The 9,455-nt window shown below is 39.5% G+C and overlaps 1 protein-coding gene across 1 annotated transcript in view; it reads right to left on the reverse strand.

Moving 5' to 3' along the window:
• Nucleotides 1-9,365, reverse strand: part of SMG1 (SMG1, nonsense mediated mRNA decay associated PI3K related kinase) — a 67,462-nt gene extending 58,097 nt beyond the window's left edge. The window contains exons 1-2 of the mRNA XM_026858758.1: nt 9,347-9,365; nt 344-507 (exon numbers count right to left, since the gene is read on the reverse strand). The gene's annotated coding sequence lies outside the window, so the exon portion shown is untranslated. The remainder of the gene's footprint in view (nt 1-343; nt 508-9,346) is intronic.
• Between the last annotated feature and the right edge of the window lie 90 nt (nt 9,366-9,455).

Raw genomic sequence — 9,455 nt, forward strand, 5'->3', positions numbered from 1 at the left:
CTAGACAGTATTCAGGAAGAAACTACAACCTACAGACCAGACACATCCAGAATACTATTATTTAGAAAAAAAGTGTTTATGAAAGTGCTTATTTTGTTAATGCATTAAGTCTTCTCTTACATTCTTCTTCTAATGCAACTGCATATTTTTCTCACTATTTATATCAACCACCACATTCCTTTGACCCCTGATAAATCTCTCAACACAGTGATACCGTGGCAATGAGTTTATCAGTTCATTGCCTTTTTTTGAAAAAAAAAAAAAAATTCTCCACCATTTCAAGTTTACTGCCTTTCTCTGCATGTCCCCTCACAATTGACACACGAAACAGCAATCTGTATACCTTTTTCTTCATTCTGTATGTCAGTGTGGACTCTGATATCATCGTGTCTTTGTCGAGACACCACAGCTGAATTTGAGGGCTGTAATCCATAGGAGGCAGAACTGCCCCGATCTCTGGATGAAGAGTATTTTAAATTGTCCTGGTCAGCTGATGCACTGTCAGTTCTATAAAGAGAAAAATATTTTTTTTTATGTAGGGGTATAACAGGAGTGGGATTCACATTCACTTATATATGCAACATATTTCACAACAATCCCAAATGTATTTTCCGTGTCAAAAAAGTTGCACGTCTAACCTGCTTCTTAAAAACTGACCTTAAATTCTTAAATTCACATCGGGACTAGAATTGACTCATTGTTACAGCAACATGCAAAGGAAATGCATTCTAATGCACCAATGCCTTCTCTCAGGACGTTCTCAAGTCTCTCATTAGTTGGATGTCTATATAAGGAAAAATTACTTCCCCGAAGTGAAAAATAAAATACAACTCGGTACAGGTAGATACCACAGCTAGGCAATACAGTGCCCACCATCTGTGAAAGTCATTACTAATCCACACATGAACATTAACATACTATCTATGGGCCTTACTGAGCAGTATCAAACCACTTATTAGATGGAGGTGTTACTAGGACGTAACTGATAATCGATATCGGAATCACACATTAAGTTTTTGCAAATCAAAAACAGCAAAACAAGAAAACACCATTTACTGTGAAAAAAAATGGAATGTAAATTAAGAACTGTTACCCTTTAGAGCAAATATTTGCAGACAAAAAGTGAGTTAAAATCTGCATTGTTTAAACCGCTCCCATATCAGAAAACTGATTTATAGCCTAGAATACTTTTAAAGCAAAAGGTGAAAATTACAAAATCAACTCTTCTCACCGTACATATTAAGTGACTTAATTTTTAAAAATACAGTAACTTTAATATACTAAACTTCTACAGGTGAGATTTCAGAACCAAAATTTGACCAATCACTTTAAATGGATTCTTACAAGCAATAGCAGAGGTTTTAGATTAAAATCAGTAAAGCAATACCCGTCCAAAACAAAAAAACAGCAGAATTTTGTTCAACTCAAGTATATTTGGAATCACACTATTCAAATTATTTACAGAGGGTTTTTCCCGAAGTAAATGATGAAGATCTACTATTTTTATTTTAATCTTTGGATAGTTCATTTGACTACTTAAGAAGCAGGAGAGATCATTCCTTTTCATTCACGTAAATTAACTACAATTTGTGTGAGGACAAACACACGTTTTGGGGAAAAAGCCTTTAATTTTTACTTTTCAAGAGAACACTGTAATTAGAACTGGTAGAAAAATTCAGGGAAAAGTAGTTAAATACATCTCAAGGTGAAAAGGGAAAACACAGCTAAAATTTTTGAAAAGTAGTCGTTACTTAAGCTTCCTGAAGGTGTGCTATTTTCAAATACAGCTCATCCTCAGTACAACTGGAAGAGTAATACCATGAGGGTTAATTCCAATTGTTTTTGCAGATGTTAAAGAAACCCCCCCAAATATTTTCTCTTGGTAATGTTAAAAGATAATATACTGTTAATGTGGAACAGAGTTTGAAAGAAGAAAATTGTGCTTTTGCTCTGTTCTCGTGGTGAAATGTTTGCTTGGCAGGTTCTATAAGCAAATTAATCTTTAGATATGCACAATAAGACTCTTTTCCTCATTCAGTATCACTGTGGCATCACATCTACTGTTTTACTGAGCACTTGCTTGGACTGTTTATAAAACAGGCCATGCTACTCAAAAGGCAAAGCCTTAGTAAAAGCCTTTGTTCATGACAGTCAACTAGGATTGTAGAAATACTTATACAGCTGGGCATTCATCATTCACCTAAGTTACATTCAGCAATGAAGTTCTGCACTGTACCTGCAAACGGTATGAACTTTAAATGTGCCTACAACCATGTGCAAGTTTTACAGCCGGCTACGAAGCCCCCAGATTTTCTGCCTGCCCTAAACCCTCAGGAGACTTCTAGCTCACTTTGAGGAACAGCAGAGCATATTATGAAAGATTCAAATTATTTTAGCCTTTCAATGAAACAGACTGACAAATTTTCAATTGGTAAATTTAAGTACTGATGGGTTTTTAATAGGGTACCTCCCCACAGAGCATTGCTTTTTTTAAGATGATGTGCTATAGACTGTATCATCTCCAATTCTCAAGCATAACATCTGAAATTCTTAAGTCTGAAAGCAAGCCGGTTAAACATATAATTTTTAATAGTGTTCTGTGTATCCCAATCAACTGAAGGACTACACATGTTCTCAGCTAACCTCACTTCCCACAGCACAGCCTTTGAACGTTTTGCAAAATTTTCCATTGTGGTAAAATACATAAGCCTATTGTCTCCCTGGGGAAAAACCACACAGTCGCTTTGTTCTGTCTTTGGCAACAGTTTTCTGCAAGCTAACCTGTTCACACTTTATCACCCTACTAAAAAGTGAGCACAGTTGCTCTCCTATGTATCAATTTAAGAGACAATAGTTGCCACTGAAAATACTGTTCCCACTACAATAAATGTGTAGCTTAGATATCCAGCAGTTTCTGCTCTTTCTTTATGAGGGAGACAAAAAACACCTCATAGAAAGATACTGTTTCCAGACAACTAGGTTCCATGACCCAACTGGCTGCTACAGTCCATACTGCTTTGAAGGAGGATTTTGAACTGAAAGAAGCTTGCAATAGGATTCACACCAGAAGCAGAGCCCATCCTCTGACGGGCCTGTGCATTTCTAGCTGTCCAGTGATGCACACCATTTCTCAGGTGGGAAGCAAATTTAAGAATTGTACTGTAGGCTCCTGCATCAGCACTCTCATTTGTGGCGTGGGCTCATCAAGACCTGGGGACGCAAGCCCAGCACGTGTCGCCTGTGCTCCCTCACTGAGGAACCCAGATGCTGGGGTGACACAGGCCGCTGCTGTGCAAACTCACAGCGAAGCACAGTCTGCATGCACAGGAAGAGACATCTCATTTTCAAATCTATTTCTGAAAAATACCATTTTTCTTGTCAATAACATTTTCATGATTTCAAAAGACAACCAATCAGAACTCAAAAAGCAACCACTCTATGGACAGGCACTTGCCAAACTCTTACAAATAATTCCTTCTTCTGCCTCCCTCCAGCCCTTTAAGGTACACTGCAGCCATTGTGCCAGGTGATGGGAAGAACTGTACACCCAGTTACCCAAACAGAAGGGCACTTTTCCCGTTCACCTGGCAGTATTTCAACTTAATTACACTGCGTCAATCAGATGATAGGTTACCTGACAGACCTAACACTTAGCATCATCTTTCAAAAGAAGTCAATGTAACAACAAATTTATCAGTTACATACATTGACATTGCCACAGACATGAACAAACATTGTACACTAATAAAAATCACAACATAGAATGTTAGCAACAGATAAGCATAAGTACAAATACAAATGTGATTTAGACAAAGTTGGAATGGGAAATGGCAAGGATGAACATGACTATGATTACCTTACACTGTAGTTTCAAAAGCATACTTGCTACTTTATGAAACGTTACTCTGTTTTATTTCCACCTGAAAAGCTCACTGATGGAGACAAAGCAAAGTACTTCAAGAGCTCACATGACAGTTCATCTGTGCCTGGTTCTGGGTGGAAGACTACCTGTTCAACACCACACTGGCACTGATTTCCTGCATACACTGTTGTAGCAGTATCATTTATAGAGAAGAGATTGCATTCAGTTTTCTGCAGGGTGATTTTTTAATCTGCCTTTATCCATCAGAAAAAGAAAATAAGTTTACCCACCTAAATAAGCAGAAATGGCCACTAGTTCTCCCTTAAAAAAAAGCTACTAGGGACATACAAAAGGAAAGTTAGACTTTTCCAAAAATAAGTGTGTATCTCATTTCATCAAAAGTATCAGCAAGATTTGACTAGTCAATTTATGACTGAAGAAAGGATGGCTAAGAACTGGCTTTTTTTTTTAAAAAAAAAAATCTTTTTATCTAGAAGAAAGAAAAATAGGTCAATCAAAAATATCTTTAGTTATATGGAAGCCTTAAGAATTTTTGTCCAAGAAACTTGTTACAAACAATCTGGTGTATACTATTCATTATCTGTAGCTCTTTCAGAACGACCCTGCCATATGGATATTATTTTGAGACAAAAATCACTTAACTGTTCTATTTGATTTTACTTCCACATACAGGATCTATCTGCATGGAAAATTTATTCTGAGACAAGTCTACTGTATGAGTTGTATTATTGTTCAAGTCCCTGAATTTTACTTCCTTATTTGCTCTATTTGCCAAGTTTATTTGCTAAAATGCAGATAAATTCTTCATTACTTACAATCAATAAATACATCAGAAATAAAACATTTAAGACTTAGATTAACAGCTTCCCATCAAATTCCCAACCTTTTTTCCACTGGCATGCAGAGCAATGACAGCCTTCTTTCACCATGCTTTTTTACCATCACTTGGTCCACCTTGCCAAGCCCAAGCCTGGCTGAGCGCACCCCAAAGCCTACTTTTGTTTCTACTCCTGTGCTGAGAGAGCATGACAAGAGTGTAAGTGGCCATGTTTCCTACTAGTGAAGTAACAACTATTTTCCTGCTGCAATTCTGCCATCTCCACTACCAGATAACTGTCTGTAATCACAGTAGCTTTTCAAATCAGCTCTTGATTCTGCATCACTTACATAGTAGCTCACCAGTTTGTTTCTGTTCTGTGATGGACATTAGGAGGGAATGTCAGGGAAATGTATCACATATAGGCAGGCACCCTGTTCTTATTTTTCCATACACATCTTCTGATAGCCATTTTTTGATACAGGGTGTTATGCTAGCTAAATCATTGGTCCAGTCTAGGATGGCTATTCTTGTATAGAAGACTATCTGCTCTCCAGGTTCCTTTTGCCTCCCACTGACACACTTTCATCTTCTTTCATCTTTCTCACATCTCATTCTCCTGTCTTCAGATAAAAAACAAAGACTTTCACATTAAATTTAGGCTCCCCCATTTTACTAAAAAACAAAAAAGCTCTTTGATCTCATACCTTCCAAACATCACCATATTCAACACACTCAAATGTGAAAGGGAATCAAGAATTACTTGTTGACAGTTCAGAACTGAACCCATTCCTGTTCAGCATCTCCCACACACAGTCCACTGAACCTCTTTGCAAGGTTTCCACTGACCTCTTCACAACTGATATTGCATCTCATTCTCTAAGCTGCCTTCAACATCACAAGACTTTTTTTTCCTCTCTTCCCCCTGTGCACATCTCTCTCTGCGCTCTCCCCTCTCCCAGCTATCCCTGAAGAGAAGCAACAGCCTTGCCAACTTCCATCTTACATGACTCTACACCCATTCTCAGGGAATTCAGTGACATCCTCAAACATCTCTATGTTGTCAGCTTTCAGGTCTCTCAGTACAGACCTGTCTAAACTAAGATTTCAATCTATTTCTAATAAGAATTTGCTGCGTACATTGTGGTACATGCAAACACAGAAGAAACAGAGTCTCTGTCTCAACTTTCCTTATACACAGCACGCACTATCACCCTGCTTGTCGTTCAATGTGTTAGTCTAGCATTATGAACAGACAGTATCTGATAACTACTGCTTGCCTTTTACAAGAAACATGTCCCTGCCCTTCACAGCCATGTAAAAAGCACTGCTCTAACCACTGCTTTCTTAGCCCACTTGCACTGGTGAGTTTCTTTGCTCCCTGCCAATACGTCCCGTTCTCTCTTTAATTAAATACAGGGTACCTATCCTCAGTTATAAAGTGCTAGCCAATACTGCTCTCCTGATGAGGTTATAAATTACCTGGAAGGAGAACCATATTTTACTGTCTTGTCTCATTGTGTCTAGACCCATGGGGACCTACGTGGTAACTCAGTTTGGCAGGCACCATGCTAACAGAAATTAGTAATTCATAACACTGACTTGTATTGCATGAGGATACACTTCATGTTCAAGAAAGAATTTCAGTACTGAACTTAAGACACTTCTGGAACTTCTCAGATGTGAAAGATTCTCTTTTTCACTTTTGCACACACTCCCCTGCTAACATGCATCACAACTGGAAACAGAGAGGTCCCGTTAATTAAAATCTTATCCTCCTTTTCTCACTTTCGCCCAAGACTAAACAAGCCATGTTGCACCCTGCACTTGCACTCCTGCTTCGTACTACCATAAGCACATGAACGTTACTTGCCACCCAGAGCACTTCCTATCAAAGGGAAGTCTTGTTTTAGTATATAATCAGTCTTTAGTACTTTACTGTTAACTCTGCTCACACCCAAGACCTGCACACTGACATGATTTTTTCCCCCAGAAGTCGTATCAGGGAAAACGCATTGAGATCTGTCAAACAAGAAGGAAAGAGAAAAAGAAGTAAAGGTCTAGAAAGCTATAAAGATTAAAAGGGGGAACAAAATCTTATCAAGCCTTCCCAAAAAAACCCTCACCATTCTCTGTCACAGACATCCAACCTTTATCTAAAAAGTTCTTGTGTTGCTATTAATTTAGGGTCTGGTACACCTCAGTGTACAAACTAATATGCCCATACATATCAGGACAACTTCTTCCTCTGTAATACATAGCTCTATCAGTACACACACTGTAGGAAAACCAGTCCACGTGCATCTGACAGATATGACTGCACTCATGCAGGCACCAAAAAAATCAAATTCTAATTGAAAACTACTCTCCCTTAAAGAAGGATACGGGTTCCAACTTTCAGTTTCACACTGCTTTCACCCCAAGTCCCAATGCCAATTAGCATTACTAAAAATTGAGAGGAATCTTTTTACACACACAAAAATATGCATTTGAAAAAACAATTCATCTGATAATACACTCATGCATTAGCAGTTCCTTTCTTCCCCTTTCAGAACTTGAAACAACTACAATACTGCAGTTTTCATTACTTTGACTATGTACATTCCCTCTTCCACACCCCGCAAGAAAGCATTTACTAGCAACATCACCTAAGATAAACGAAACTAACAATCAACAGAAAAGAAAGGGGAAGGAAAGAATATGTGGGTATATTTTGTGTTGCGGAGTCTGTCCAAGAGCATACTCCGAACAATCAATGAAAAAGAAACATGCATTGCCGGTTTTATATAACAGATCTCCTTTCAACCGTACATGTGAATCACTTTTAAAAATTAGTTAACGCCAAAACAACAAAGACTGATTTAATCTCTATGTTGTTCTTAGTGTAGATTCAGAGGTTCCATTATTGCCAAAACTATCTTTTTGAGATTTAAAAAACTTGAGCATAACATAGAGAAAAACGTGCTCTGTGTTTGGGACTGTGTGAACGTTTCTGATTCCTGGGCTGTCCCACCAGAATAAAAAACCAATTTTTTTAAGCAAAGGATAAAGTTAAATTCTTACAAGTGACAGGATCGGTGAAGAGATGTTAACTCTTTCTTAGCAAGAGCTCTAATCACACAGTGCAATGGAACCAGAACTAGGCCCTATCCACGCTTTCTCTAGTGCTTTCAGATTTTTGTTTCTGCTGTGGCTTTTGGGATAACTATTTTAGCAGCCCAGTTTACACCAGCTGTACTTGAGAGCTAAGGAGGCACCAAACTACAGCATGGGGAACGGCCTAGTGTCAGACACTGAGGTAACTTCTTAAACCAGCCTTATCATTAGGCAAAGTATTTCTGCAGCTACACTCTTACTTTCACCCCTAACACAACTGAACCTATTGCAGACAATGCTATGCTGGAAAGATTCCACTTCCTAGTCCCTGTAAGATGTATTTTTTAGGCCAAAAGATAAACTTGTGACAAATTAATATATCCAACAAGAAAGCATTTATAGAAGTCATCCACTGCAAGACACAAGATGTACACCCAATTTCTTCCAAGGAGGAAGGGTCAAGAGTTAGGGTCCAGCATTCCAAACTGCAGCCCTGAAATCTGAAGCCAGATAGTAGTTAAGGAGCAAGAGAAAGACCAGGCTTCTAAATTCCATCCCCCCCCCTCTCAATCTAGATGCTATAAGATGAGGTCATGAACAAAGTTTGCAAGTTTTTAAGTGAAGAAAAAAAATAGTAATTATTTGATCAAGTAGTCCAATAAGAGAAGAAATTAAAACTTAAAATAACCATGCCCCACACACCATTAAGAATTGAATAGCCTCTAGCGTCAGCCCTAGAAGCTGTGCTGCTAGCTGTTCAGCGAAAGGAAAGCTTCCTTCACAGTAAATACTGAAGTTACATCTGCATTTCACAAGATTTACCTTCACAACCACCCAGTCTTCCTGGTCCAAATCACATGCGACTGGGACTGCCATCTGTAAATACATTCCCAAACACATGGCACTATGCTCTTCGCTGAAAAGTTTAAAGGTAAGATCCCACATTGTGTTAAACTTCCAAAACCACTAAAAGGCCCCAAATATTCCACAGTAAAGAAAATTTAAGAAATGTCAAATTTATTTCTACATGAGAATTTTCACTCTTAAAATTGCAAAGCTGATCAGCACAGCAAATATATCGGCATCAGATATATCAGAAGTAACCAAGACCTGAAACACAGTCTATACTTGACTAAAGAAGTAAACAGACTTTGAATTTCACTTAGTAAGAAGCGCCAGGTATAAACACACCTTAAAACCTAACACATTGTATAAGCTCCCAGCCTACTTCAGCTCAACTACTTTCCCCAGATTAAAAAAGAAAGAAAAAAAAAGAACTGTTTTATTAACCCTCAAAAGCCCACAAACACTTCAGCCTCTGTTTCTTCCCCGATTCGCTGCCAGGTGGAACGCAGACCTAAAAAAACACAGGCACCGAGCCCACCGCCCCGTTCCCCGCCGCGCCCCGGCTGTCCAGGGAGGCGCCCCCGCCGCGCTGCGCGGGGAGAGAGGGGACACGCCAGCCCCCCGCCAGATGCCTTACAGCCGCCCCGGGCCGCGAGAGACGAGGGGACGCCGGCAGAAGCGGGGGGAGGAAGCAGCGCTCTCACGGCCAGCTCGGAGCCCAGCCCGGGTCCCGCCGAGCCCTCCGCGGTGACAGACCTGTCCCTGCGCCCGTCCCCGCCGGCGGAGGCGGATCCAGACATCCCGCCCGGGCAC

Source organism: Athene cunicularia (assembly GCF_003259725.1).
Source record: "Athene cunicularia isolate RWA chromosome 14 unlocalized genomic scaffold, athCun1 chr14_part1, whole genome shotgun sequence".
Lineage (NCBI taxonomy): Eukaryota > Metazoa > Chordata > Aves > Strigiformes > Strigidae > Athene > Athene cunicularia.